Here is a 22,500-nt window from a genome sequence, read left to right on the forward strand (position 1 = left end):
GTGAGATCTTGCTGATTGTCGCATTCGTCGAGGGTATTATCGTCGGGGGTGTATTAGTGCTTTGAATTTGTCAGAACACTTGCCATTGAAATACTTGTAAAATAGGCTAAAGGGTGTCACATTTTGACGATGAGACAGAGGTTGGAGTTTAGTTGATAGTTCATGACCTATTAGGTTAACTACTCTTTTTTTTAACCCTGTCTAGGAGCGAGAGACTAGCGGCAAATGCACCAGTCCATATATGACAACAATAAACCATGCATGGACGAACAGTGACCTTTTCGAGATACAGGGTACTCTCAGGTGTGAGTAGCCTTTCAGCACGGTAGAGAGAGCACACCGTCCTTGCAGCAGTCTTGGAAATTGCCCCAATGTATTTGTTCCAATTCATGTTGTCTGTGAAAGTTAGCCCTAGGAGCTTGAGGGAAGAACTTCAGGTAGTATATCATTGTCTATGGCAATTAATGCTTGAAGACGTTTTTTTGTAATTATTAAAGGAAATAAGCTTAGTCTTGGCAGCATTGCACGTTACCAACTAGATACGGCCCCATTCCACTACAGACGGGGGAGGTGTCTTTCCCTATAGTTTTATCAATTTCCTTAGATATGTGCTCATTTGTTTTACTCTCGTAGCTGTTATAAGCAAATATCCGCATCTCAGAGAAAATTTTATGAGGGAGGCGTTTATGAATATCAGAAATAATAAATGTCCAAGGATTGACCCCTGTGGCACACTTGCATTTATAACACGTTGTTTTTGGTGTACAACCATCAAGCACAACCTGGATTTTTCTCTTATCTAAGCAAGCGTCCAGCATTACCATAGGATTCGATTTTCATGAGAAGACGATCGTGCGTTATTCTGTCAAATACCTTAGATATGTTTAGGGCTACTGACCTAGATTCTCGTACATTATCCAGTGATTGGTATATATGTTCGGAGTTTACAGTTACAGGATATCTGAAGTAACGGGCTTGTCTAAATCCATACTGTTGGTCGGATAAAAGTTAATTGTCTGTGAGGTGGCGGACCAGTGCTTGATTGATTAAGGACTGAAAGATTTTGTCGAAGAAAAGGAGGAAGTAAACGATGCGATAATTAAGTGGGTCAGTTTTTTTTTCGCCAGAATTCTTGTAAACTGGTACAACAGAAGCAATTTCCCGGTCATCGAGGAAGCCAGATTCGTTAAGGCACTTTTTTAGAGGTTGAAAAGAACCAGAGCGGAGAATTTTTAGTAGTATAGCAAGAATATGATCGGACCACCATGCCTTCGAAGTGTCTAAATTTATTATGGCATCACGAACAAGGAAAGGGGTGATTCTCAGATCTCCGAGTGTGACTACTGTTTGCAAAGGAAAGCGTTTTCACTTAACAATGCGTATATAAATTATTACATGCCCAGGTTTTTGTCTGTATGTGGATACAATCACTCCGACGCCGATGTTTAGTTTATTTTTTTTAATAAAGGTGTACTATGAAGAGAAGTACAGTCAGATAGAACATCAGAGCGCCAAGTTACTTGTATACACGTTAAGGAGATAGGGAAAAGATAGAATGATAAATAGACAGAAAAGATAGACTGATAAATAGACAGATAAATTCTCCGGCATTACATTGTGCACACTCACTCGCCATTAATGATAGCACCCTAGATACATTTTCTTCTTGAAATCTCGCCAGCCAAGAGACATAAAACCTCCAATAAGAAGTTATAATGTTATGGGTAGGTGTTCCCATTTCGTTCTTCGTCTCGTCTGTCGACCCCCTCGAAATGTCAAATAAATAAATGAAATACTTTGAGCTCACTATTTTTAGAGACATTTTTATTTCCTGTCCGTGCTTTCCATTCTACATAACAAATTTATGAATTGTCGTCTGCTCTATTCTCATGCTTTTCATGCCGTAACGTATTTCCCAGTCCACTTTCTATGTCTTACTGCTCTCGCGTGAATTCTTGTAAACTGGTACAACAGAAGCCATTTTTTTTTCAGCACTCGGAGAAGCAAGATTCGTTCAGGCACTTGTTATAGAGCTTGGCGAGAACTAGAGCAGGCGTCACCAGTCCTGCTACCTCCTACTGCCTCTCTACCTCTATTTCACTTCAGGATTGTTGCCTACGCGGCGTCGCCGCACATTATGATACAATGTTATCTGGTTTTCTCAAAGATGTGTTACAAAAGAAGAACAGTAACAAAAACTATAATAGGGACAGCTTAGTTTCGTACTCATGAAAGTAACAAAAACTATGACAGCTTAGTTTCGTACTCATGAAAGACAAACAAGCTACACTGAGCGTGCTGCCCGTCCTATTTATTAGGATCGTGCTCTAGATAAGTCTTTCGTGCCTGCAATTATACCAGTTTTTATATTTGTTGTGCTACCAAACGTTTGCTCATGTCACCATTTTTATTTCTGGATTTTAGTGTGAGACCACATGCTCCCCTGCTCAGCAATAATCGCCAACCTCTACGCTGTACACCGTGATTTCTTTTTTCTTCATCTTCCCTAGCCATAGTAACCGTGTGGTCGTCTCTCACACATCGGCGATTGCTGATGGCGACTACTGGTTCCAAATTATAGAAAAAAAACTTTTTTCCTTTTTTTTTCTACTTCCTAACACTGTGGGGAGTTCTTGATAGTATTACATTAGTTTATTTAGGGATCCAGAGAACAGGGAGCGATTCATCGATAAGAAAACACAAAACCTTTATCTTTTCTAGACTAAAAAGAAACAAAACATTATTATTTCGAACATATACTTAAATAAATACAGTCGATAAATACTGAAGACACTTTTAACTGTAAGTAATATGGTGTGAAATTTATTATAGTTATTCGTTGTTTAGCGACAACATCGCCGGCCGTAGAGCTGTATCACCTAGGGTTGCGGAGTCAGAGTCGGAGTCAGAGTCGGATTTCTAAAAGTACAAGGAGTCAGAGTCGGAGTCAGAATTTTTTATCCGACTCCGACTCCTTAAGTCCAATGAATTTATTTTTTACATGTTTTCTTGTTTGGTTTTACCAGTTGGTTTTTATTATATTTTCTAAACAAACAAGGCACGTTACCACTATCAGGGACCTAAGTTTCAGGAGTACTATGTAGGTAGTTTAGTATCAAGATGTCTGTTTACATTACATTGAACTTGTTGGTTCCCCTAGTTTTCGCCCAGCCAAGGGCACCCACAAGTGGAGTGGAGTAGGGGTTGGTAGTGTGCCAGGGCGTGTCCACCCATCGGTGGGCCATAACGCATTACCTCTGGGATCCCCTACTACTTCGAGATCTCCTACAGATTTAGCCTGGGGCCGCAAGTCATCCAGTTACCATGTGTGGCCAACGTGGACGCATTGTAGGAGTCATGATGATGTACAAGCAGGCAAGACCTATGCATAGCTGCTCCCTTTTCAGGAGGTTAGCCAGCGGTATTAGCTGGAAGCAAGAAGTCGTGCAAGCATGAACTTAACACTAATTTATACCTAACACACTAGACGCATCACATCCCCCTGCCCGATTAAGAATCCAAACACACATATACATATAATCTAATATATAAATGGCTATATGGCTGTCTGTCGGTCTCTCCGTCTTCTTGCCTATCTATCTGTCTTCATACTTTCAAACTCTATCTCCTCCGAAACTAAAAGTTGCAGAGCGGCGCTAGGGGCCTCAAATGATTGGATATTTACAAGCCGTTCTTTTATGGCTCTTTAGCCGGTTAAAATTGTTTTTAAGGGATCAAAATGGGTCAAAATTGAAAAAAATATTTTTATTTTAGTTTATTTTCAATTTTTAATCGGTTGATATGTATGTCACATTGGTACCTTAGTAACGTCACCAGCTGTGAATCCTAGTTTCGGTTTCGATTCTAACTGACAGCACCTTTTTTACATAGGAATCACCACTTATCAAGGCCCAGAGGTAACTCGAGGATAAGGGTTAAGAGTGTACAGTAGTCAATTGGACAATATAGTAATCGGTATTGGACAATATAGTAATCGGTAGTAATGGAAATTCGGTAAATTTGTTAACTTAAGTGGAACGACTCATCAAGAACTTGTTTACGTTGGACTTGAAGACAACCATATTGTAGTCAGCTAGAAAGCAGGAAAACGGAAAACAGTTCTACAGGCGTGCACTTCTAAGAAAGAAGCTTTTTTCAGGGATCTATGTTTAGGCAGAGATAACGAGTGGGGGGATTATTGATAGTGTTTTCAGCTAGTCGAGTGTTTCTTGTGACAGTTTGGCGAGGGGGGGGGTCTATAGATTGAAGCTAAGTCGAGCACTTGCAATGAAAATAGCGATAAATCAGAAACAAACTCGCAACATCTCTGCTGTGAGATAGAGGTTACAGGGAAGAGAAAGGGACATCTACAAGGCTACGAAGTATATTTTGAACTCTATCAAGGCAGGACAAGTCCTTTCTAGCGGCTCCTGATGTGGCAACAGTACTCCATGCTTCGACGTACCTGGCTCTTATATAGATAGAGAATTGCATCAGCAGTGATATATCTACTTGATCGAAAGAAGGATCCCACCATTTTCCCAGCGGCCTTGGCAAGAGATTTGATGTATATGTTCCATTTCAGATCAGGGGTAAAGGTTAAGCCCAGAAGCTTGTCAAAACATGAAGCCTGCCCAAGACGAGAGCCATTCATTTCAATTGATGCCAGATGTGGAACAGAACGTTGATGATGTAAAGAGAGAATCTTGGTTTTAGATGCATAAAAAGTAACCAGCCACTCCTTTCCCCATTGTACCACGTGCTCAAGATCAGAGGAGAGAGAATCGGAGAGAATTTAGTCGTTTACGGTCTTATATGTGCTACCATAGATGGTAGTATCATCAGCATGAATGTCTATGAATGATGTAAGGATGTGATTTGGAAGATCATTAATGTAGATCAGGAAAAGAGTTGGGCCCAGGATGGACCCCTGAGGGACTCCAGAATTAATACTGTGAGCTTCTGATTTTTGCCCATCAACTACTACTCTTATGAACCTATCAGAGAGAAATGATTTAATAATCGAGAAGACATTTTCAGCGATACCGTAGCTGGAGATCTTGTCAAGTAAACCTTTATGCCATACCCTATCAGACCTTTGATATGTCAAGAGAAATTGCCCTAGAAAGGTAGCCTCCGTCGAGAGATATACTGTAAGCACATCTGCTGTAGAACTAGCAGAACGGAAACCATATTGTGTGTCACTGAGAAAGTTATTTTTGCTGAGATGGTTGATTACTTCTAAATTTAACACAGATTCCAGCAACTTACTCATGGCGCACAGGAGACGTATTGGCCTATACTGAGAGGAAGATTAGCGATCACCTGAATTCTTAAATACAGAGCATACTGATGAGATTTTCCAGGTTGATGGGAAGCAATTCTCCTTAAGACAACGTTTAAACAGTTTTGTAAGTATGGGCGCTAATTCTGGTTTAAGTTTTTTGAGTGCTATAATTGGAATACCGTCAGGACCGGTTGCTTTACTGGAATCAAGGTTTTTAATTAGCTTGGCATCATCACATACAGATATTTGTATATCAAATAGCGTGTTTTCTGATACAGGAGGAAATATTGGAGGTTGGCGGCCTTGGTCGCAAAGGGTAGAATTAGCTGCAAAGTTCTTGGCAAAGAGTTTGGCTTTGTCTGATGCTGACGAGATTGCCTCAGTTCTATTGATGATAGTCGGGATGGAGCACACGCTTCTGTTCAGGATTCTGTTTGCTATCTGCCAAAACTGGTGGGAACCAAGCCGGTGCTTAGCTATTTGGACTTAACGAACTGATCATACAACTCTCTTGCGTTCTTTATTACTTTCTTACAATGGTTGCTGGCAGTTCTGAAATCGGGGTTAGTCTCCATACGTTGGAAGCAATGGAAAAAGTGATTTCTGTGTGCAATGGCAGCAGCACATTCTGGAGAAACCCATGGCTGGCTGTTAGGTTTTTGCTGGAAATTTTTCAAGGGTATGAAACGGTCTATACCTACAATTAACCATTCCGTCAGATCTGATACTATAGATGACACATCCTTTTTAAACATGGAGCGTAGAGGTAGATCTGATATATATATATATATATATATATATATATATATATATATATATATATATATATATATATATATATATATACTAGCATTTCAGCCCGGCGTTGCCCGGGTGTTTGGAGGTGTATGCTGAGCAAAAAAAAAAAAGAGTAATTTTTTTTTTAATTTGACCCCTATTATGACCCCTTAAAATTTATTGTTTCGGGCTCAAATCACTTTATTAAGTTAGATCCAGGTTCAAGGAACCTATATCTAAAATTGCAAGTGTCTAGACCCAAAATTGTCGGAGGAGTTTGGTAGAATTCTTAAAGGTCAAATCGTTGAAATTTGACCCATTAACAGCCAAATTTCTGGCTGACACCCGTCACATCGATGTTCCCAAATCTCAGTACCCGGAATTTTAAATTTCGAGTCTATAGACTAAAAATTGACAGAGCTATTGCGTAAGGAAATGTACACAGACACACAGACACACAGACAGACAGACAGACAGACACGTTCACTTTTATATATATATATATATATATATATATATATATATATATATATACTATCATTTCAGTCCGGTATTGCTCGGGTGTTTGGATGTGTCTGTTGAACAAAGCAAAAGCAAAAAAAAAAAATTTGGTAGTAGGAAGGCAGGCTCGAACCCGTACTGCGAAGGAGGAAAAAAATGGGGTAAAAAAATCTAACGCCTATGCTGTTACGACCACCGCCAAACCGGAAGCGACATCTTTTCAAATTAAGGCTAGACAATCTAAAGGAGAGGATAACTAAAAAATATCGGCGAAAAAAGTGACCCCCCCCCCTGTAGAAAAGTTCCTAGTTGAAGGGGAAGATATTAATGTTTTTAGCCAATTTTTCGATATTTGTCGTATGATAGGTCGAACTTTAAAACGATACTGATCTTGGAAAAATCCGTCGCCTCTATTGAAAATTTTAGGCAGACATGCAAACATACATACATTTATATATTGGTAACTAAAATTTTCGACCCAAACCGATAAAAAAGCTTGCCTTATCTCTGAATACCCTTTATGTAAAATTTAAAATATTTAGACCAGAAATTGGCTGAGTAATTTGGAAGAGACTGCAGTTGTCAAGTTTTTAAAAACTTTGACCCCTTTTTTGACCCCTTAACATTTATTGTTTTGGGCTCAAATCAAGTTATTAAGTTAGATCCATGTCAAAGGAACCTATATCAAAAATTTCAAGTGTGTAGATCCAAAATTGTCGGAGGAGTTTGGTAGAGTTCTAAAAGGTCAAATCGTTGAACTTTGACCTCTTAATGTAAGGATGTGATTTGGAAGATCATTAATGTAGATCAAGAAAAGAGTTGGGCCCAGGATGGACCCCTGAGGGACTCCAGCATTAATACTGTGAGCTTCTGATTTTAGCCCATCAACTACTACTCTTATGAACCTATCAGAGAGAAATGATTTAATAATTGAGAAGACATTTCCAGATAAAATTTCAAAATTTCAAAATTGTCGAAGGAGTTTGGTAGAGTTCTCAAAGGTCAAATCGTTGAACTTTGACTCCTTAATCGCCAACTTTTTGGCCAAAAACCGATCACATCGAGTTTTCCAAATCTCAGTACACTGTATATAATATTTCGAGTCTGTAGACTAAAAATTGACAAAGTTATTGCGTAGGGAAATCTACACACACAGAAACATGTTGCATATTCGTTTAATTGAGAGAGAATAGTCTTAGGAAGAGATGCTTTGTCTTGAGAGAGATAGAAGTTGTATAAGTTGTTGTACGAGAGACTTTGAGATATATGTTGGAAGAGACTTAGATAGATAAATGTTCTTTCTTAGATCTTGCTGATGGAAGAAGGAGAAAGCTCTTAGAGTGAAGGGATATAGTGTTCAGACAGTTCGGACATTATGATGTTGAGAAGTGTATGTAAATACATATAACACAAATATATAATACAATTGGACTTTACCTTTGTATAAGAAACATAAGACACAAGACGAGCTTTACAAAAAACACTTGATGGTTTATTCTTCACGACCGGCCGTTCCATCACCAAGAATTCAAAGTCTCACATTTTCCTTGAAGTGGCGTCTCGCTCCCAGACGACTGACTGGACGACTGACTCCCTCTGAGTTTTCTCACTGACTGTCTAACTCTAACTAAAGTTTTTCTCTATTCTAGAACTTTCTATTTTCCGTGACGTCATACACATGTTAAAACATGTGCATTCTTCCACGTGTCCTGGACATACGTGTCCCAAAACTTTTCCTATTTCTACAAAAGGAATTTTAACCTATGTTCAATACGTTAAAAACATTATCTTATAAGCAGCATTCTTTCAATTTAAAATTTCATAATAAACTTGACAGCTCACATTCTTTTCTTTAAATATTTATCTATTTCTAAACAAATGTTTTGTTTTACATTTTTAAATTCTCACACGTAATCTATTTCTAAACTAGATTACGAGGTTCGAATTTCGCCTATGCCATTTCATTTTCATTTTAAACTAAGTTCTCCATTTTTATACTTACATGAAAAGGGGACAGCCCTTATCATGTAACAAACACAGACAGACAGACAGGTTCACTTATATATATATATATATATTTATATATATATATATATATATATATATATATATATATATATATATATAATATATATATATATATATATATATATATATATATATATATATATATATATATTAATCACGGCTCTATAATAATATTTATGAAATCTGGACAAAGTAAAATATCATATTTAAGCGTATTTTATGCCCGGTTTTGCACCCCCCTCCCCGTTAGTATTATATAAGTTTCTACGGTAATTCGAAAAATAATTTTTTAAAAAACTCTATAGCTAAATATTAGAGATTTTTAAGAAATCAGTATAGGGAATTTAAAACAGAATATGTAATTATATCAAAATCAGGAAAACATTTTGGAATTGTCCCATCACAAGTTCTAACGCTTCCCAAAAATCAAAGTGTATGAAAGGTGGCGGGACATGCAACCTCTTCCTTACCGTAACATTTACTTTTTAAATAGCTCTGCCGGGTTTGTTTTACAATAGACCGAGGTACGAAAATGGGGTAATGAAACATATATGTAACAAATAAATGTTACCAAAGACAAGTTAATCTTCTATCTAACGAGATACTTTTTTGTGTGTTTTTTTTTTTATTTGATGTCTTGAGCGTCTAAGCTAAATTGAAAACAACTACGGTGCCATAGAGATCTTGCCTTCGGAACTCCGAGAATCGATTAAAAACTTGAAAAAAATACAAATACTGACAGAAATCAACCGAATAAATGTAACGATGATTTAATGGATTTCTATTAGTATTTGTAATCTTGTTTTTTTTTTTTTTTTTTTTGAGTTTTTGATCGGTTCTGGAGACTTCAAGAACAAGAGCACGATGGCATCCATGTTTGTTTTTTTTTTTGTTTTAACTTAAGCGCTCGATACAACTTGCGTTTTACACTTAAGAGACACTTTAAAATGAGTTAAAACACCAAAAACTCATCCAGATCAGTAGGAGAGTACGTTATCTTGTCTTTGGCAATATTTATTTGTTATATATTTGTTTATATATTCTTTTCGTACTTTTTCGTACCTCGGTCTTTTGTCAAACAAACTAGACCTGCCTGTTGAAAAGCACCAGCCAACGCACGCGCGTGTGCGCGCACACACACACACACACACACACACACACACACACACACACACACACATTAAACCGATCTTATAAAAAAAAAATCTGTTTATTTTACAGATTTGTGCCCGAAACACGTCATACCGGACGCAACACGCCTTCCATTTTAAAGCAACGGCTTGGCACGTAAATAATGATCATAAATAAATCAAGTCAAAAACATATAACGTGAATGGAAATTCCAGTGACTGGACGATTCAAGTGTTTTGTTCTCTTTTTCTTTAAATAAATACGAATCTTTTACATCCACTTCATGGGTGCGTGATTTACCTAGTAGTTAGCGTCTCTACCTCAGGAAACAATTATGACAAGTTACAATTCTATCGAATCTATTCTGATTACTAATACTTAAAAGCTATGATCATCCTCCAACTACGCCAGTTACAGGTACTGTACTTGTACCTCTTTAACGTAAATACCTTCGACTAAACCAAACTAGCCGAATGAGCCCATTTCTTAACTGTTTCTCGATGCTGATAAACTTTCTACTCTAACATATTCTTTCTTCGAAGCACTCGGATTTGGAATCCCCTCCCTACTCCTCGTTTTCCTGACTCTACTATAACATGCAGAAAATTAAATGTAATATGAATAAACATCGGACACCATTCACTCTAGATGTGAAATGGAAGGCTTACATCGAATCTGTTGCCACGGTTGCTGGAGAAATTGCTACATTATTCTACTATTTCTGATGCAATCACCAACTTGTAAAAAATTCAAATAAGTCCTTAAATGAAGTATTTTTTCCACATGTGAGAGGGGTTGTTCAGTACTTCCTTTCCTTCCTTGATAGAATACAAGACCAACTTTGAAATCTAGTGGGCGGGACTCTTTTCTCTTCTGTACAACGTCTTTCACACAGAAGAGTATTTGCTAGTCTTTCTCTACTCTATCGTTATTTTCATGACAGGGGCTCGACTGAGCTTCAATGTATGCTCCCCCATGTAAAAAGTTCACAACAGTAACTTGTCTATCCACAACTACTATCAATAATTTCCCTTTCTCCCTTTCTCAACCTAAAACTAAACGAAACTTCTATGAACAAAGTTTATTTCATAGAAGTACCTGTCTGATGAACACAATATCACTGTGCTACTTCCCACATGACTACAACATGATCGTTTTTAAATAACTTGTCTATCAACAACTACTGTCAATAATTTCCCTTTACTCTCTCTCTCTCTCTCTTTCTCTCTCTCTCTCTACCAAAAACTATACGAAACTTCTATGAATAAAGTTTATTTCATAGAACTATTTGTCTGATGAACACAATATCACTGTGCTACCTCCCAGATGACTACAACATGATCGTTTTTAGTAACTTGTTTATCGACAACTACTGTCAATAATTTCCCTTCCTCTCTCCTCTCTACTTAAAACTAAACGAATCTTCTATGAACAAAGTTTATTTTCTAGAACTGCCCGTCTGATCAACACAATATTACTGTGATACTTCCCAGATGACTACAACATGGTCGTTTTTAAGTAACTTGTCCATCAACAACTACTGTCAATAATCTCCCTTTTTCTCTTTCTCTACCTAAAACTAAACGAAAGTTCAATGAACAAAGTCTATTTCCTAGAACTAACTGCCTGGTGAACACAATATCACTGTTCTACTTCCCAGATGACTACAACATGGTTGTTTTTCAAGTTCAATGTAAAAAAAATTTTTGTTGAGTCGTTCTTTTAAATAAAATTCTGTTCAGTCATCACTATCATTGCCAATCACCATTATTGTCTCACCGTTCACCTAACACCCATTTAACCCTTATCCTCGAATCGCTTTGGGTCTTGATAACCTTAGTAAAAATAGAAACTATTTTCTTATAATGCCCCCTATAAATCCTGCCCTAATAGCAGTAGCCTCTTTCGTCTCTGTGGAAATATGTTTTGTATTAGATGAACATAAATATAATCATACGCAAATCAATCGTCTAAAATTTGTAGTTCGGTATTACCTAAAATAAGAAATAAAAAAACACATGATTAGAGTGGAGGATCTGTTCAGCATTCTCTCAAGTATTACCTCTTCACCTGGAGGGTGGTTAAGTGTTTATTTATTTTTTCTTTTCGAGCAGAGGGTGTTATTTCCTTTCACTTTAGACGCCGTAAAGTGTGAGGGATTACCAACTTGACGGACCAGAATATTTTTGCAGTCAGATTAAAATACGCCTCATGAGAGAGCTGGTTTCTCACAATAAATTAACCCTGCATCTAATTCTAACGCCATGGGAGAGAGAAGCGGATAAACTAACCTAATCTGCCTTTGGACTAAGATAAAGAAATTCTTAATAACTTTTTCCCCTCGGAACTGACCGCCTGTGGAACTCTGTTCCACTGAAATGCTTTCCAACTGACGACAACATGACTGTCTCCAAGTCCAATGTAGACAAGTTCTTGCTTCGCCGTCCCTTTAAATAATCAAATTATATCAAATTCCAACTACTACATCGTTATCATGATGATCACCGTACGTAAATCTATTAACCCTTATCCTTGAGTGGCCTTCGGACCTTGATAAATGGAAACACCCTATAAAAAGAATAAATAAAATAACATTCATTTAAAAACATGAGCGAGGGTGTATCCCACTCCAAACTCATCCAGAGCTGATTGTTAGGGTGACTAGTTCCCTGTTGGCTGAGATATGGTCCGGTACAGTTCCAGGAAGTCTACCCTTCCAGGCTTTGCCTTCTAATCTTTTGAGAAACGATTTTTTTTTTTCTAATCGCCAGAGGCGTCCCTACCGGAGAATGTCGACGGTGCTGGCCAAGCAATTTTTGCAGATCAGAGTCTTCTTCATCTATCCAACTTTCTCGGCCTTGGTCACATGTTCCTGTCGTGGGAAAAAGAAAAACGTACCATAGCGAATGTTTTAATAAGGTCGTTCATAGAGTCAATGTGGTATTGTGGTGACTGCTGAAGTGTAACTGATGGATTCACAGTGGGTGAAGAAATTAAATAAATGGTGCCGAAGGGAAAGGGTGGAAAAAAGTCTTGATGAGAGTAGGTATTTTGGGATGGGGTATTTTGAAAGTTTCAATTACATACGTCGCTCTTGATCGGATTTTCCAACACGCTTAATTTTAAACGAGAAGAAAATGAGGTCAGTACGATAAGACCAAGTTTGACAAATTTATGATTCGTTTTTGTTTTTGTTTTGATTTGGGTTTTTTGCTTTTTTTTAAATTTTATTTTACTTTTTATTTATTTATTTTTATTTATTTATTTTTTTTTTCTTGGGTAAAAACAAGGTTATGACGTAAATTCTCCTTTACACAGATTCCGGAAATAGATCGCTACCATTAGATCCTGTTTGTACGCTCCGTTGGGACGTCGTCGCATATTTCTGTTGAACTGTTTTGCGCCTCGGGGCATATAAATAGGACTGGACTTATAAGATTGGACATTATTCTTCTTGCGATTTGCAGAAGGAAAGCAAGCAACGATACGAACAGCACTAACAGCAGCAACAGTTTGAAGGCAAGCAGTCAAGCAGTCAAGAATTCAGTTCTACTTCAGCGTTTAATTTTACTTTTCTTTTTTAAAGAGAGGTTTTCAGGTAAGGAAATTATTTTTTTTTTAAATATTGTCTTTTTTTTTTGTTTGGTTAACTGTCGCGTTTAAATATTTCTTTTTTTTAATAGATACAACTTTGTATCTACGGAGCACATCACTGCTAGTTATAACAAAGTCGTCTTTTTATTTTTATTGCGAATCAAAGATAAACGGTTACTGAGTTAGGGGCCAAAAGTAGAGAAGTTGGGCACCAAGACGGTTGAAACTTCCTAACTGTGAAACTTAGAATAAAAAACAATAAGCATAGGGGGAAAGTATTACTCTCTCATTGGTATAGGAAAAACGCATTAAGAAAAGAACCGTTAGTTAGAGAAAACGACATACGTTAAAACAAACGTTAATTAACTAAACATTAGTATAATAATAATAATAATAATAATAACAATAACAATAACAATAATAATAACAATAATAATAATAGACGATTCCATGAATCCACTGTGGAACACAATACTACGCAACTGCTTTACTGCTGACTACAACATGGTCGTTTTTAAGTCTAATGTCACTAAATATTTATTGAATCACCTTTTTAAATAATCAAATCCTTTTATTTTTTTCCACTTATCGTTTCTAATCCTATCATAGTATTTTTATGAGCCTTATTGATAATATCATTAAACTGTATCTTCGACATTAGTAAGTGTCGACTCTTTCTCAGGTAAGCATTCCAGTGGTATTGTGTTCCGCAATGGATTTTTGAGATTGCCTATTATTATACCAAAGCTGGTCCAATTAACGGTTCTTTCTCGAATTTATTTAGAAACTCGAAAGCCGTCTGCTGCTACCATTTCAAAAGTCCTGTTTTCATTGGCAAATAAAAAAAAATCCTCAACTAAATGAGTTAAAATATAAGTACCCCCCCTCCAAAGCACTACCCAAAATAACAGAAATACTGTAGAATTGAAAAAAAAAATCAATTTTAACAAAATAATTCGCGTTTTGCTTTTGTTTTGCTGATTTGTTTTTTTACCGGCAGTTTTCACCAGCTGTCGATCGCGTCTGCGATAAACGCTCGACTTTTTTTCGTCGGTTCTCGTCAGCAGTCGGTTGTGCCCGCAAGAACGTCACAAAATCCGGGTCAAATAATGCATAAGTAAGATATATATATATATATATATATATATATATATATATATATATATATATATATATATATATATACTCGGGTTTTTTTTATTCAAAAGTAATGGACTAATGAATTCAACGAGGTTGTTAGATAGTGCTCAATAAAAAGAGCTGATAATATTATTAATAATAATAGATAATTCATTGAACTTTTGAATAGTCAAGTCGCTGCCTGATGATACCTGTTTGATTGAAACAAGTGGCTATTTGTAGCAGCGGGATGTGAGCATGTTTATATAACAATAAACAAGTGTATATATATATATATATATATATATATATATATATATATATATAAAGGAACGTTGTGCGTGTTTCTTTGAGAAAGAGAGAGAGAATATCCTATGGACTCCGAAACGGCTGGGCCGATTAAAAAAATGTTTTTTAATTTTTTTTTTAAATTTCACATGAAAGGACTTGATGTGTCTGGGAGGGTTCGTAGGTAAGTTTTGCATCGGAATGCTCCTGATATTTATTGAAAATCGATAATCGAAAATATCCGATGAAAGAAAGAAGTCCGATTTTCACCAAAGTTAACACTTTTATACAAACTAACATCACAAGTGCATTTGAGAAGTTTTATCACCGCATAATCAGAAAGGCCAGACGTATAAATCAACAGAAAATAATTTTATAAGCTAATATTATTGTTTCTTTTTAATGCACAATGTAACCATGATACTTGACTTTTGTACGTTTAGTTTAATTCAAGTGATTATTTAAAAATAATTTCATAAAATCAGCAGTTGGTGTTTTTATAAGACATGGAAACATTCGAAATTAATGTTCCTGTTTAGAACACAATTGAACCATAATACTTGACTTTCGTATTTCCATCTTAAGATGAAGCCATTATTACAGATAATCTTATGCAATTAACAATATATATATATATATATATATATATATATACTATTATATATATATACCAGTATATATATATAGTATATATATATACCAGTATATATATATAGTATATATATAAACTAGTATATATATACTAGTATATATATAGTATATATATGTACTAGTATACATATATAGACTAGTGTATATATACTAGTATATATAGTATATATATATATGTACTAGTATATATATACTAGTATATATAGTATATATACTAGTATACATATATAGACTAGTGTATATATATACCAGTATATATATAGTATATATATACTAGTATATATATAGTATATATATACTAGTATATATATAGTATATATATACTAGTATATATAGTATATATATACTAGTATATATAGTATATATATACTAGTATATATATAGTACATATATACTAGTATATATATAGTATATATATACTAGTATATATAGTATATATATACTAGTATATATAGTATATATATATACTAGGATATATAGTATATATATACTAGTATATATATACTAGTATGTATATATACTAGTATATATATTATATATAGTATATATATACTAGTATATATATACTAGTATGTATATATACTAGTATATAGATAGTATGTATATATATATATATATATATATATATATATATATATATATATACTAGTATATTTATCCGTTATAATTATTACTTATTCTTTATAGAAAAAACGGACGATAACGATATAAGATTCAAATATTTATTACGTTAAAATAATGCCATGCTTTGATAAAGTTAATACTTTACAGATATATTATATTTTACAAAGATGTAATGCGTTAAACACATTTAATATATCTAATATTCAGTTAAATTTATTTTAAGAAGAAATACAATAATAAAATTAAAGATCAATAATCCACGTCATATAAAGTCTGGACGAAATCCTAGTGGAATATTTGAGATATTCCTACAGTCTATATGCTGCAATTGAACAAATATTTCAAATATTCGCTAACTTGAAAATATTGGTGTACACCAAAATTATTGACAATTATCGGCTATAATTAAACAAATCATGTTTATGAAATATTTAGTTAAGGATTTATCATTTGAATTATTTGAATTATTAGAACTACGGTTCTCATCTTGAGTATTTCCACAACGTTTCAATCGATATAACGTCAGACCTTCTTCAGGTTTATCTTGTCGAACTCGGGAATGTTTCTGTTGAACTCGAGAATTCAGACAGAATTTCGAGCGGAACCCTTTGTTTGTTACAAGGGGGTAGTGTGCCCTTGTTCCCTTAGCCATGGCGGGGGAAGCGTGCTCTTGTTCCGTCAGCCATGACTGATCTTCTTTCAATCCAGGAATTCAATACGAAAAAAATTCGGAATTAATTCGTGTTTTTTCTTTGTGTTCAAAACAGAAAATTTGTTTTGTTTGTTAGATTTCTTTAATAAATTGATACAACTTTTGTTTTTGGAGTTTAATTCAGTAAGAAATAGAATATATGAAAATAAAATAGAATGAAAATTAAAGGAGGAAAAACACGTGGAGGATTTAAACGTGAATTTACATGAAAAGAAAATCAACTGCTAATGGAGATTATATCAACAGAAACGTTGTGACACTCAAGATGAGAGCAATAATCCGATGAATCCAAATAATACGAATAACCAATCCTCATCTCAAAAGTTTAGAAATAAAAAATATGTTTTTAATGTTCTATATTCTTTATATAACGCTGGCATGACAGAAAACTATCTTTTGGAGTTCGTGGAGTTCGAATAGTAAATTAATTTAATTTATTACTAAATTTTATTCGATAATTTTCCGTAGGTTTTGTGTACACTAACATTTTCAACTGATAAGGATGTCCATAAATGTTCCTGGTATTTTATTTAGACGGCCATATTTCGCATGTAACTAACTATGAATAAATAACGAGTACTTTTAGAATATGTTTATTAACGTTATAAACTTTCTTTTTTTTTAATAAAGTGTTAAAAGACCAATAAAACTGTTTTTAAGTATAGTTAGCAGTTTCATATCATAGTATGTTTTTTTCCGTGCTTCGAAAGATGGAAACCGCATCAACACAGATAAAGATCGCAGTTCCAAATTAATTAACAGGAAAACTCTCTGATATACTTATATTCCAGGCAAAAAATATATCTACACCAAAAATTATGAAAAAAATTATGTTGATATTTTAATCAAATTTTGATTAAAAAAAAATAAAAATCACGTTTATCGTATTTTCCGATCCGATCTATTAATGAGCAAAGATATCGTGAAGCAGGGGGAGATAAACCAGGCTGTCATTTAACTAATTAATAATAAATGGTGGATCAGCAAAATGTAATAAAACTGACTTTTATCTATAAAACTAGCCCGGGTTCCCGGCGTTGCCCGGGTGTTTGGAGGTGTGTGTTGAGCAAAAAAAAAGGGGGGGTAGTAGACAAGCAGGCTTGAACCCGTACCCCGAAGGGGGAAAAGAACGCGGAAAAAATATCGTGACGCCTTTGTCGTTGCGTCCATTCCCAAACCAGAAGTAGCGAAGGTTTAAATTAACGCTAGTCAATCGTAGAGAGGAGATGACTTTCGAAAATATCGGCGAAAAAAAGCGACCCTTCCCTGTAGAAAAGTGGCGAGTTACGAGTAAAGAAATTAATGTTTTTAGGCAATTTTTCGATATTTCTCGTCTGAAGGGTGGAGCTTCAAAACGATACCGATCTTTTGAAACTCCGTCGCGGCTGTCAAAAGTTTTAGGCATACATACATACATACATACATACATACATACATACATACATGATGATTGCAACGTCTTGTCAGACGAGTGCCACTCTCTCAGACACTTAAAGTCCATGAGCCCAAAAATGACTTCCATCGCCACAGGACCATTTTTATAGACAAATCCCTGAGGGAGTATCTATACACAGATGATGTTACAGAGTCTTAGCTTTGTACGACAGCTAATCTCTCTCTCTCGGTTCAAAATGTTGAGATCCAGCAACAAGCAAGAGCAAGATAGCCAGCAACAAGTCAAACTGTAGACCAGCTTAATGCGGGTACTGGTCTCCCGCTTTATGGTTTTTTAAATCAGAGATTTGCTTCTCCTAGAAAGGTTGCCTTCACCACGGCTTACAGGAGCCATCTCCACCCCAACACACACATACATGGACACAAACACAGACTGTGCTAGTTGGCCGTTACCCCGAAAAAGGGTTCATTCGCCCTTTGGAAGGTCTTGTTTTTAATCCTTCAGGGAGACTAACCACCCTCCTCACCAAACAAGTTTGGTGGGGGAACCAGTTTAGTCTCCGGTGACCCGACCATGAGGCAGGTAGTACTGGGTTACATGGTACCAGTAGCCTATGACATGACCTGAAATACATACATACATACATATATTTAAACAGACAGGTGAGATTTATATTATAGAATTATAAAACTCTGTGGATTGTTCGACCGCCCTTATTGCATCTTGTCTATCAAAAACATTGTTGTCATGGAAACCAGCTTGTATTTAATAAAATTCAAACTCCTTTCCACAGTCGAACCATATTGAGTACAAATAAAGTCCAGTCTTTGCTCAACTTGTAGGCATAGTTTCAATCATGAAATTAAGTTTTATGTTTTGGTTTCGATTCTAGCTGATAGCATTCAAATTATTGTTTTTTTTTGTTTTTTTTAAATTTTTTTCTTTTTACTTTTGAAATCATAACTATGTATTGGCTACAATATAATATGAACTAATCGATACTATAATTATAAATATGAAATCTGCGTGAATTGAAATATCTTATTTAAGGGTAGTTTACGATCGGGCAACGCTGAGCCCTCCTGCTAGTCTTTAATTAAAATTTTATTGGATAAGATTTTTTCTTTTTTTTTTTAGTTTTTGTTTTGGTAAGGATTCCTATTTTTGATTGATACATATATCAGTTGTTTTTTTATGTTACTTGACATGCAATTTTCATATATGGCTCATCCTAAACACTTTTTCTTCTATTTCTTCCAAAGGTAAGATCTTAACAGATACTGGCACCCCGGACAAGAGTTCAATTGAGAGTAATAAACAAATTAATGATGTATCTACACCCCCCCAAAGGGTCTAAATTATGGTTTCACCACGAAATGTGCTTTAGTGTCATGCGAATCATTATTATTTGTTCCTATTTACAATGCCTCCCCACGGGACAGAGTTAGACACCAGGGTCGTTTTTTAACGTGGAGAAAAGGAACAAAAATAAAAATTGTCTCAGTCGTGAAGGAGTTCTCCTCCACTGACAGAGAACAAGAAATTGAAGTGCAGCATCTGAAGAAAATATACTAAACTTTGAGGTATTTATTTGCTTCCCCACCGAGCAAATTAGGCACAAGTCCGATTTTTAAAGTGAGGAGTGAAGGGGAAATGGAGACCAACTCCCCGGGGAGTAGGGGAGCTGGATAGTGACAATTGGTATGAAGGGTTTCCCCTACATATGGTCTTTACTAGCAGTATCTGCCGGAACAGATGGTATTTATTTGCTCCCCCACCGAGCAAATTAGGCACAAGGCCGATTTTTAATGTGAGGAGTGAAGGGAGGGGGAAGGGGAAAAGGGGACCAGCTTCCGAGAGGTGGGAAATGGGAGCTGGTTAAAGGTCAGGCATGTGGGGTTGCCCCCACATCTGGTCTTTGCTAGTCATAGCTAGTCATAGCTTGCAGTATCTGCCAGAACAGATGGTATTTATTAGCTCCCCCACCGAGCAAATTAGGCACAAGGCCGATTTTTAATGTGAGGAGTGAAGGGAGGGGGAAGGGAAAAAGGGGATCAGCTCCCGAGAGGTGGGAAATGGGAGCTGGCTAATGGTCAGGCATGTGGGGTTGCCCCCACATCTGGTCTTTGCTAGTCATAGCTAGTCATAGCTTGCAGTATCTGTCGGAACAGATGGTATTTATTTGCTCCCCCACCGAGCAAATTAGGCACAAGGCCAATTTTTAATGTGAGGTGTGAAGGGAGGGGGAAGGGGAAAAGGGGACCAGCTCCCGAGAGGTGGGAAATGGGAGCTGGTTAAAGGTCAGGTATGTGGGGTTGCCCCTACATCTGGTCTTTGCTTGCAGTATCTGTCGGAACAGATACTACACTTTGATCTTGTCACCCGGGCCCCGGAGGGAGCGCGGTCTAGCGGCCTGACGGCCTGTGTATCTGTCGGAACAGATGGTGTTTATTTGCTCCCCCACTGAGCAAATTAGGCACAAGGCCGTTTTTAATATGAGGTAAAAACCAGCTCCCCTAAAAGTAGGCAAAAAGGGGGCACTCTGGTTACCAAAAATAATAATTGTCCCAGTATAGAGGGTTTCCCCTCCATTGACCGGTACAAATTATCTTAAGTGCAGCATCTGCCGGAACAGATGGTGTTTATTTGCTCCCCCACTGAGCAAATTAGGCACAAGGCCGTTTTTAATGTGAGGTAAAAACCAGCTCCCCTAAAAGTAGGCAAAAAGGGGGCACTCTGGTTACCAAAAATAATAATTGTCCCAGTATAGAGGGTTTCCCCTCCATTGACTGGTACAAATTATCTTAAGTGCAGCATCTGCCGGAACAGATGGTATTTATTTGCTCTCCCACTGAGCAAATTAGGCACAAGGCCGTTTTTAATGTGAGGTAAAAACCAGTTCCCCTAAAAGGGGTCACTCTGGTTACCAAAAATAATAATTGTCCCAGTATAGAGGGTTTCCCCTCCATTGACTGGTACAAATTATCTGAAGTGCAGCATCTGCCGGAACAGATGGTATTTATTTGCTCCCCCACCGAGCAAATTAGGCACAAGGCCAATTTTTAATGTGAGGAGTGAAGGGAGGGGGAAGGGAAAAAGGGGACCAGCTCCCGAGAGGTGGTAAATGGGAGCTGGTTAAAGGTCAGGCATGTGGGGTTGCCCCCACATCTGGTCTTTGCTAGTCATTGCTAGTCATAGCTTGCAGTATCTGCCGGAACAGATAATACACTTTGATCTGGGCCCGAAGGCGAATCATTATTATTTGTATTCCTTACTCACTTGGAGTTCCCGCGAGAATCGCAGCCAGAAATCGCTTTCTGGAATGTAGTTCTTAAAAGGTTAAGTGACAAGTCTCCTAGGTTTCCAATTCTTTCTGTTTTTTTTTTTCATCACAAATAATTTTGCGTTCTCACAATAGCAGCTTATGCTTGAAACCTCGCAGATAATAGCCGTCCCCCCCCTTTTTTGAGTCATAGTAAACATTGTCAGTAGTCCTGTACTGCTTTTACCAAGAAGTCGTGTCTGTTATAAGCTTTTTTTTGTTCTAGTTTGTTGCAGTCTCTTATTATGTGGTTTACCGTTTCGTCTATTTGTCCAAAAATATCTGGAAACTTATTGAAGGCACCTCCTACTAATATTTCTGCCACTATTTAATATACAATTATCAAATTTACAAATAAGATTATCAATTTATCTATATATTTTTTTATTTTATTTTTAGCATGAAGCGACAAGGATATCCAAACGTTTGGTTGCACGTCATTTTCGTCATTCTCCTACAATGTGCCGCCAGCTTATGCAGCTGCCCTCCACGGTGCTTTTGCAGCTTTCGAAAAGCCTCGTGTACATCGCCATCTTTTCCCCTTGTTCTTCCTTCGGGAGTCAAAATGCTTACGCTCAGTGGTCAAATGGGAGACATGACGAATCGCTCACTAATCCTCCCGGGAAATGAACAACTGAAAAGTATCACCTTGAAATCTGCGGTGGTCGGTGATATCCAAGCGGGCGCCCTCGCCAACCATCGCTTTTACAAGATGACATTCGACCAGGTCTCAGTGGGTCGTATCTGGGAACGCGCCTTCGCAAACACCACCGCTCAGACGGTCTTCATCCGGCAGAGTAAGATCAAGGAGATTTCAACCGGAGCGTTTGACGAGATGACATCGGAAAATTTCCATTTCTTCCTCACGAATATTACAACCATTGAAACACGCGCGTTCACAGATTCGAAAGTGTCCGAGGGCCTCACCTTCAGCCTCTGTCGCCTTGACAAGGTGAAATCAGGAGCTTTCAATGTTTCATTTCCTCTGATCATGAGTATGAATTTATTTGATGTCTTCGAACCTGACACGACAAGTTTTGTGATATTTAGCTACAACAGGTTAAACTGCA

At 36.6% G+C, this 22,500-nt stretch overlaps 1 long non-coding RNA gene across 1 annotated transcript in view; it reads left to right on the forward strand.

The window, feature by feature from the left end:
- The first annotated feature begins 10,126 nt into the window (after positions 1–10,126).
- Positions 10,127–22,500, forward strand: part of LOC145248923 (uncharacterized) — a 12,688-nt gene continuing 314 nt past the window's right edge. Inside the window, exons 1-3 of the long non-coding RNA XR_013863430.1 lie at positions 10,127–10,141; positions 13,043–13,322; positions 21,830–22,500. The exon at positions 21,830–22,500 is cut by the window's right edge and continues 314 nt beyond it. This is a non-coding gene — a long non-coding RNA (uncharacterized LOC145248923). The remainder of the gene's footprint in view (positions 10,142–13,042; positions 13,323–21,829) is intronic.

This window comes from Euprymna scolopes, chromosome 27 (genome assembly GCF_053919585.1).
Source record: "Euprymna scolopes isolate OS-2025 chromosome 27, ASM5391958v1, whole genome shotgun sequence".
Taxonomy (NCBI): Eukaryota; Metazoa; Mollusca; class Cephalopoda; order Sepiida; family Sepiolidae; genus Euprymna; species Euprymna scolopes.